The 7,416-nt window shown below is 49.9% G+C and overlaps 1 protein-coding gene across 1 annotated transcript in view; it reads left to right on the forward strand.

Annotated features, from left to right (window-relative positions):
• LOC132571572 (zinc finger protein 709-like) overlaps positions 1-7,416 on the forward strand; it is a 172,672-nt gene that overhangs the window by 47,749 nt on the left and 117,507 nt on the right. The gene's annotated exons all lie outside the window — the stretch shown is intronic.

A 7,416-nucleotide genomic window follows, 5' to 3' on the forward strand; every position in this document is an offset into this window, starting at 1 on the left:
AAAACAATGGTGATGTCAGGGTTGTGGCCAAATATGCAACTGAGTTCCTGCTGGGCTTTTTCTACAAAAAAAGCCCTGGATGTAAGTGGTATAATGAGGTTCAAGTCAGGTTAATTCAGCTTCGTATAAAAGAGATGCCTGAGCAGACAGACTTGGATTGTTGCAATAAACTGTTATCTGATGGAAATCATTTCATTATTACGACTGTGGCTAAATTTTGCGTGGCATGTTGTTGCATTTGAAAAGTACAGCTTAATTTGTAAATCTGTAAATCTTTTGACAGCCGATTTCTTATCTATTTCATATTTGTATAGTGTATATTCCTTTTGGTGTTGAAGTGTTAGAATTGTTCCGGCGGGAAGCCATAATAACATTTCAGTCATATTGCCATTACAGCATAATCAGATGGCAAAAAAACCCTCCAGGAACCTTGATTAAACTGTCTTAGAGGAATTTGTTTCCTGACTCCAAAGCAGCAGACACATTTCCCTGGGCATGTAAGAAAGTGCCACGAGAACTCAGTACTTAAACAAATCAGCCAGTATCATAATGCCCCTGTATAAATTGATGGTGCGGTCTCATTTGGAATACTGTGTGCAATTCTGGTCACCGCACCTCAAAAAGGATATTATAGCATTGGAAAAAGTGCAGAAAAGGGCAACTAGAATGATTACAGGTTTGGAACACTTTCCTTATGAAGAAAGGTTGAAATGCTTGGGGCTCTTTAGCTTGGAGAAACGTCGACTGCGGGGTGACATGATACAGGTTTACAACATTATGCATGGGATGGAGAAGGTAGAGAAAGAAGTACTTTTCTCCCTTTCTCACACTACAAGAATTCGTGGGCATTCAATGAAATTGCTGAGCAGTTGGGTTAGAACGGATAAGAGGAGGTACTTCTTCACCCAAAGGGCGATTAACATGTGGAATTCACTGCCACAGGAGGTGGTGGCGGCTACAGGCATAGCCAGCTTCAAGAGGGGGCTAGATAAAAATATGGAGCAGAGGTCCATCAGTACCTATTAGCCACAGTGTGTGTGTGTGTTTTTATATATATATATATAAAAATTATTGGCCACTGTGTGATACAGAGTGTTGGACTGGATGGGCCGTTGGCCTGATCCAACAGGGCTTCTCTTATGTGACCCAGAGTGTTGGACTGGAGGGGCCATTGGCCTGATCCAACATGGCTTCTCTTATGTTCTTATGTGACACAGAGTGTTGGACTGGATGGGCTGTTGGCCTGATCCAACATGGCTTCTCTTATTTATTTATTTATTTATTTATTCGAGATTTATATCCCGCCCTTCCCACGAATGGCTCAGGGCGGCTTCCAACGATTAATCAAACATAAAATTTAAACAATTTTAAGTATAAAAACAATTAAATATTTAAACAGTTAAAACCTTAAAAAACCAGTAACATTTCAATTTCCTATAGACAGATGGCTGGCCAGCTTCATCAAGTTGTCATCCTAGCTAGGTATAGGCTAGCCGGAAGAGGGTCGTCTTACAGGCCCTGCGGAACTGAGCCAAGTCCCGCAGGGCCCTCACCTCTTCCGGCAGCTGATTCCACCATACGGGGGCCATAACGGAGAAAGCCCTTTCTCTGGTGGCTTTCAAACGGGCTTCTTTTGGCCCGGGGATAGTGAGGAGATTTTGTGTTCCTGACCTCAGTGCTCTCTGGGGAACATATGGGGAGAGACGGTCCTTCAGGTAGGCAGGTCCCAGGCCATATAGGGCTTTAAAGGTAATAACCAGCACCTTGTACCGGACTCAGTATATCACTGGAAGCCAGTGCAGAGTCCGAAGACCTGGCCGAATGTGTCCCCACTTTGGGAGACCCAGTAGCAGCCGGGCCGCGGCATTCTGCACCAGCTGCAATTTCCGGGTCCGGGACAGGGGCAGCCCCATGTAGAGGGCATTGCAGTAGTCCAACCTCGAGGTGACCGTAGCATGGATCACTGTTGCTAGGTCGTCACGCTCCAGAAAGGGGGCCAGCTGCCTTGCCCGCCTAAGATGAAAAAATGCAGACTTGGCAGCGGCTGCTATCTGAGCCTCCATCTTTAAGGAAGGCTCCAACAGCACCCCCAAGCTCTTGACCCTGTCCGCCGCCATCAGCGGCGCACCATCAAAAGCCGGCAGGGGGATCCCCCTCCCCGGGCCGCGGCGACCCAAGCAAAGGACCTCTGTCTTCGTAGGATTTAGCTTCAGCCCACTCAGTCTGAGCCACTCAGCCACGGCCCGTAATGCCTGGTCAAGATTTTCCGGGGCGCAGACCGGCCGGTCGTCCATCAGTAGATAGAGCTGGGTGTCATCAGCATACTGGTGACACCCCAGCCCATACCTTCGGGCAATCTGGGCAAGAGGCCGCATGTAGATGTTAAATAACATCGGGGAGAGAACCGCCCCTTGGGGCACACCACAATCGAGTGTGCGCCTCCGGGATAGCTCCCCCCCAATTGCGACCCTTTGTCCCCGACCTTCCAGGAAAGAGGAAAGCCACTGTAAGGCCAATCCCTGAATCCCCGCGTCGGCGAGGCGGCACGTCAGTAGCCAATGGTCGACCGTGTCGAACGCAGCCGACAGGTCTAACAACATCAGCACCGCTGAGCCACCCCGATCCAGATGCCGTTGAAGGTCATCCACTAGGGCAACCAACACTGTCTCCGTCCCGTGTCCCGGGCGAAAGCCGGACTGAAATGGGTCAAGGACGGAAGTGTCCTCCAGGAAAGTCTGTAACTGCGTCGCCACTGCCCTCTCAATAAGTTTACCCAGAAAGGGCAAATTTGAAACCGGCCGATAGTGTGTCAATTGGGCCGGATCTAAGGATGGCTTTTTTAAGAGGGGACGGACCACAGCCTCTTTGAGTGGTGTTGGAAAATGCCCTTCCGTTAGGGATCTATTTATGATAGCCCGCACAGGATATCTAAGATCCCCCTGGCAAGATTTAATAAGCCAGGAAGGGCATGGGTCTAATTTACAAGTTGTTGGGCGAGCCGATAAGAGAATCCTGTCAACTCTCTCCAGACTGAGGGGGCTAAAGCCATCCAGAATATAATCCGAAGACAGGCTCGGGGCCTCAGGTTCGCTAACTGTCTCCAAACTGGCAGGGGGGTCGGGGCCGAGTGACGCGATTTTATCCGCAAAGAATTTCGCAAAAGCCTCACAGCCAATTTCCAATTCAATAGAATTTAACCTGCCTTGCGACAGCGTTGTAAGTCCTCTAATTATGTCGAATAATTGTGCTGGGCGCGAAGTTGCGGACGCAATCTTAGCCGCAAAGAATGCTCTCTTTGCGGATTTGATTGCCATCTCATAGGCCTTCAAACTCTCCCTATAAGATGTTCGGGTCACTTCGTCTCGAGTACACCGCCATTGCCTCTCTAGTCGTCTGAGCCCCCGCTTTTGTTGCCGCAGCTCCCGGTTAAACCAAGGCGACGGTTTCGGGCGGGGGCGCAGAGGGCGCCTGGGTGCGATCTCCTCGATGGCCCTGGAGAGCCCATCGTTCCAGGACTCTACCAGACCATCCAGGGAATCACCAGTGGGCCAGGTGTCCCGTAGAGCCGTTAGGAACCGTTCCGGGTCCATCAGGCTCCGCGGGTGAGCTAAAATACGCTCTCCGCCTAAACGGGTTTTGGGTGACACCTCCATATGGGCCTTAAGGGCAAAGTGATCTGACCATGGCACTGCTTCCATTGCAATATCAGTCACTGATATTCCGGCCGCAAAGACCAGGTCTAACATGTGTCCCGCCTGATGAGTGGGTGTTGTAACAACCTGGGAGAGTCCTAGTGTCGCCATGGATGACACCAGGTCCATCGCCTGGCTGGATGCCGCGTCGTCGGCATGGACATTGAAGTCACCCAAGACCAAGAGCCTTGGGTGCTCCAATGCCCAGCCCGCTGCGGCCTCCACCAGGGATGGTAAGGCACCGGCCGGTGCGTTAGGCGGTCGGTACACCAGCCAGATCGCCAATCCCTCCCCAACATCCCACATCAGGCCAACACATTCAAGGCCTGGGATCTCTGGAGCCGGAAGAGCCCTAAAGGAGTAAGCCTCTCGTATGAAAAGTGCCACCCCGCCCCCCCGCCCGCTAGTCCGTGACTGGTGAAAGACCGAGTATCCTGGGGGAACAGTCTGGGAGAGAGCTACCGTCTCCCCCTCGCACACCCAGGTCTTGGTCACGCAAGCCAGGTCCATGTTCTTATGTTCTTACTAATGCAACACTTCCTTTCCCTCCTCTCATGATCTGCCTGATTCAGAGAATCAGCACTAGCAAAAAAACCCCAAGCATAGTTATAGGATGGGGGAGACTTGTCTTAGCAGTAGTATGTGTGAAAAGGATCTCAGGGTCTTAGTGGATCGTACGCTGAACATGAGTCAACAGTGTGATGCCGTGGCTAAAAAGGCAAATGCAATTTTGGGCTGTATCAACAGAAGTATAGTGTCCAGATCACGTGATGTGACGGTATCGCTTTACTCTGCTCTGGTAAGACCTCATTTGGAGTATTGTGTTCAGTTTTGGGCACCACATTTTAAGGATATAGACAAGCTGGAAGGGGTCCAGAGGAGGGCGACGAAGATGGTGAGGGGTCTGGAGACCAAGTCCTATGAGGAAAGGTTAATGGAGCCGGGGATGTTTAGCCTGGAGAGGAGGCGGCTGAGAGATGATAGTATCACAATCTTCAAGTACTTGAAGGGCTGTCATAGAGAGGATGGTGTGGAATTGTTTTCTTCGGCCCCAGAAGGTAGGATCAGAACCAATGGGTTGAAATTAAATCAAAAGAGTTTCCGGCTCATCATTAGGAAGAACCTCCTGACCGTTAGAGCGGTTCCTCAGTGGAACAGGCTTCCTCAGGAGGTGGTGGACACTCCTTCCTTGGAGGTTTTTCAACAGAGGCTCAATGGCCATCCGACAGCAATGAAGATCCTGTGAATTTAGGAGGAGGTGTTCGTGAGTTTCCTGCATTGTGCAGGGGGTTGGACTAGATGACCCTAGAGGTCCCTTCCAACTCTATGGTTCTATGATCAGATGGCCATCTAGCCTTTGTTAGAATCCTAGGATTCCAGAGTTGGAAGGGGCTACAGAGGCCATCTAGTCCGACCCCTGCTCAATGCAGGATCAGCTTACAGCATCCCTGACGAGCGTTTGTCCAGCTGCTGCTTACAGACCGCCAGGGAAGGAGAACTCCCCTCTTCCCTGGGTAGCTGATTTCACATTAGGACAACTCTCACTATAAAAGGTTTTTCCTAATATTCAGCTGGTAGCTTCCTGCCCTTCATGTAAACCCATCTAATCCAAATCCCTGCTCAATGCAGACTTCGACTTCGCATCCCTGACGAGTCTTTGTTCAGCCCCTGCTAGAGAGGGGAACTTGCCACTTCCTCGGGTAGCTGATTCCACAGTAGAACCACTCTTACTGTAAAAAGCTTTTGCTAATATCTAGCTGGTATCTTCCTGCACTTCATGTAAAGCCATTATTGCGAGTCCTCTCCTCTTTTTGAAAACCTACAGAGAAGGAGAGCTCCCCACCTCCTGTGGAAGGTCCCCGGCTCAACCCCCAGAATCTCCAGGGAAAAGGATCAGGTAGGGAGTGATTGAGAATATTTGCATGAGACCCTAGAAAACTGCTGCTGGGCTGCAAAGACTGTCTTCAGCGTACCAAGGGTCTGATTCAGTATAAAGCAGCTTTTTCTGTTGCTCAATTGTGTGTACTTGCACGAGGGTAACTGAGGCCATCCCCTGGGCCAGAGAAGGTGTCGTGGTGTAAGACAGTCTCTCGGATACACTAGGGAAGGGCCAGATCCTCATTCCTCTGTTGGCAGCCTTTCCAACACACCTTCCGCCTGGATGGGATTACAAACATCTGCTCTGCCTGTGATCCAGAAATGATCCTGTCACGAACCGAAGCCCGGGTCCCCCTGGGTCACTGCTCTTTGTACCTGAGCAACGTCCAGCTCAGTGGGTACCTGAGGAGAGGGCCCACAAGAGAATCAGACCTCTTTTAAAAATATACAAAGTTTCCTTAAGGATTAAGACATCACGAAACAGCACAGTTTCTGCAGTTCAGCAACAGTAAGAGAAGAAAAGGTAACTGCTCTATCTAAGGTATAAAGTACTTAGATGGCATGACTTGTCGCAGCATAACTCTTCCAACTGTAGCCTAAGTTGCTCTAGAGAGAAATATTCCTCATGATGCCGCAAGACAATATCAAAGTGTGCTAGCCTGGCACGAGCACAAAGTTAGCCCGGCTTCCCTTTCATCCATACCTGTATTATAGTCTCCACCTCTCTAGGGTCAGGTGGTCCTAATGACCCAATCAAGTTTCCTCCTTGATGGAATTTTCCAGAGGATGTCAGCACCCTCCTAGACCCCTCACCCTCCTGTTTGCAGAACTGGTCACAGATTCTCAAGGTTAACCAATGACCACATTCTGGGATGTGGCCTGGAAAAAGACTACGATGTTAGCTGCAGGCAGACTCAAATTACGAATGCCCATGATTTGCATCAGGCCACTTGGTAATCCCTGTAAGCCTTGGGGGAGCTTGGGTTCTTTGCCTCACACATCCAACCCGCATAGACTGGCTCAGACTCTGGGCTTTGATCTCGAGTGTGGTGCCGTCCTTCGAGAAGAATTTTTAATCTTCCATTTCTTCCTTTCCCCATGTAAGAATGATCGCTTTCTCTCTCTGTGGTTATAAGAGAGACTATGGTGGAGACAGAGAACGGCCTTGCATTTGCAGAAAGGCTGGAAAGTTCATGTAGAGGATCCCAGGAGCGTATTTCCTTCCCAAAAGAGCTGGCTGATGTCAGTTCTGGGACTATCCTCAATTCAAGAAGGCTTCCAGTGTGGTCAGAAGGTTAGCTCTGTTGATAGATAGAAAGAGTAGTGAGGCATGTCTGTGTCAGAACTTTGGGGTGGCCAGTCCTTTGTACCTTATCTGGGGCGTTATGCAGCCCGCCAAAGCTACAGTGCAAAAGCCCATGGAAAACAGTACAAACTTGTTCCCACCAACACCTTTCTTCATTAAACATTTAGCAGTTTGAGCTGTCTCTGAGAAGAGACGAAGTGTCCTTGAGACGGAGGCTTCGCTCCCTTCTGCAGGGAAGAAACGGGTACTTGCAATTGTTACAACGGACAGAGCAAAGCCAAAACGAAGCAGGGACACGGTACCCTCCCCCATTCCTAAGACATCTAGCATGCAGGAATATAAAAATGGCAAGGCCCCTTGACACCTGAGAGTGAGTGTCCATCACCGTAATGTCAAGGGAACAGGCCTGGAATAAGCATGCGGGATTCCTGATTCACTTCTGAGCAACATTTGGTTTGGTACGATCACACAGCCCAGTGGGAAAAGAGGGAGAGAGTCCTCCTTTGAGTCTGAAATCTGGAGGCTTCGCACTGTGGGGGT

Source organism: Heteronotia binoei, chromosome 5, assembly GCF_032191835.1.
Source record: "Heteronotia binoei isolate CCM8104 ecotype False Entrance Well chromosome 5, APGP_CSIRO_Hbin_v1, whole genome shotgun sequence".
Lineage (NCBI taxonomy): Eukaryota > Metazoa > Chordata > Lepidosauria > Squamata > Gekkonidae > Heteronotia > Heteronotia binoei.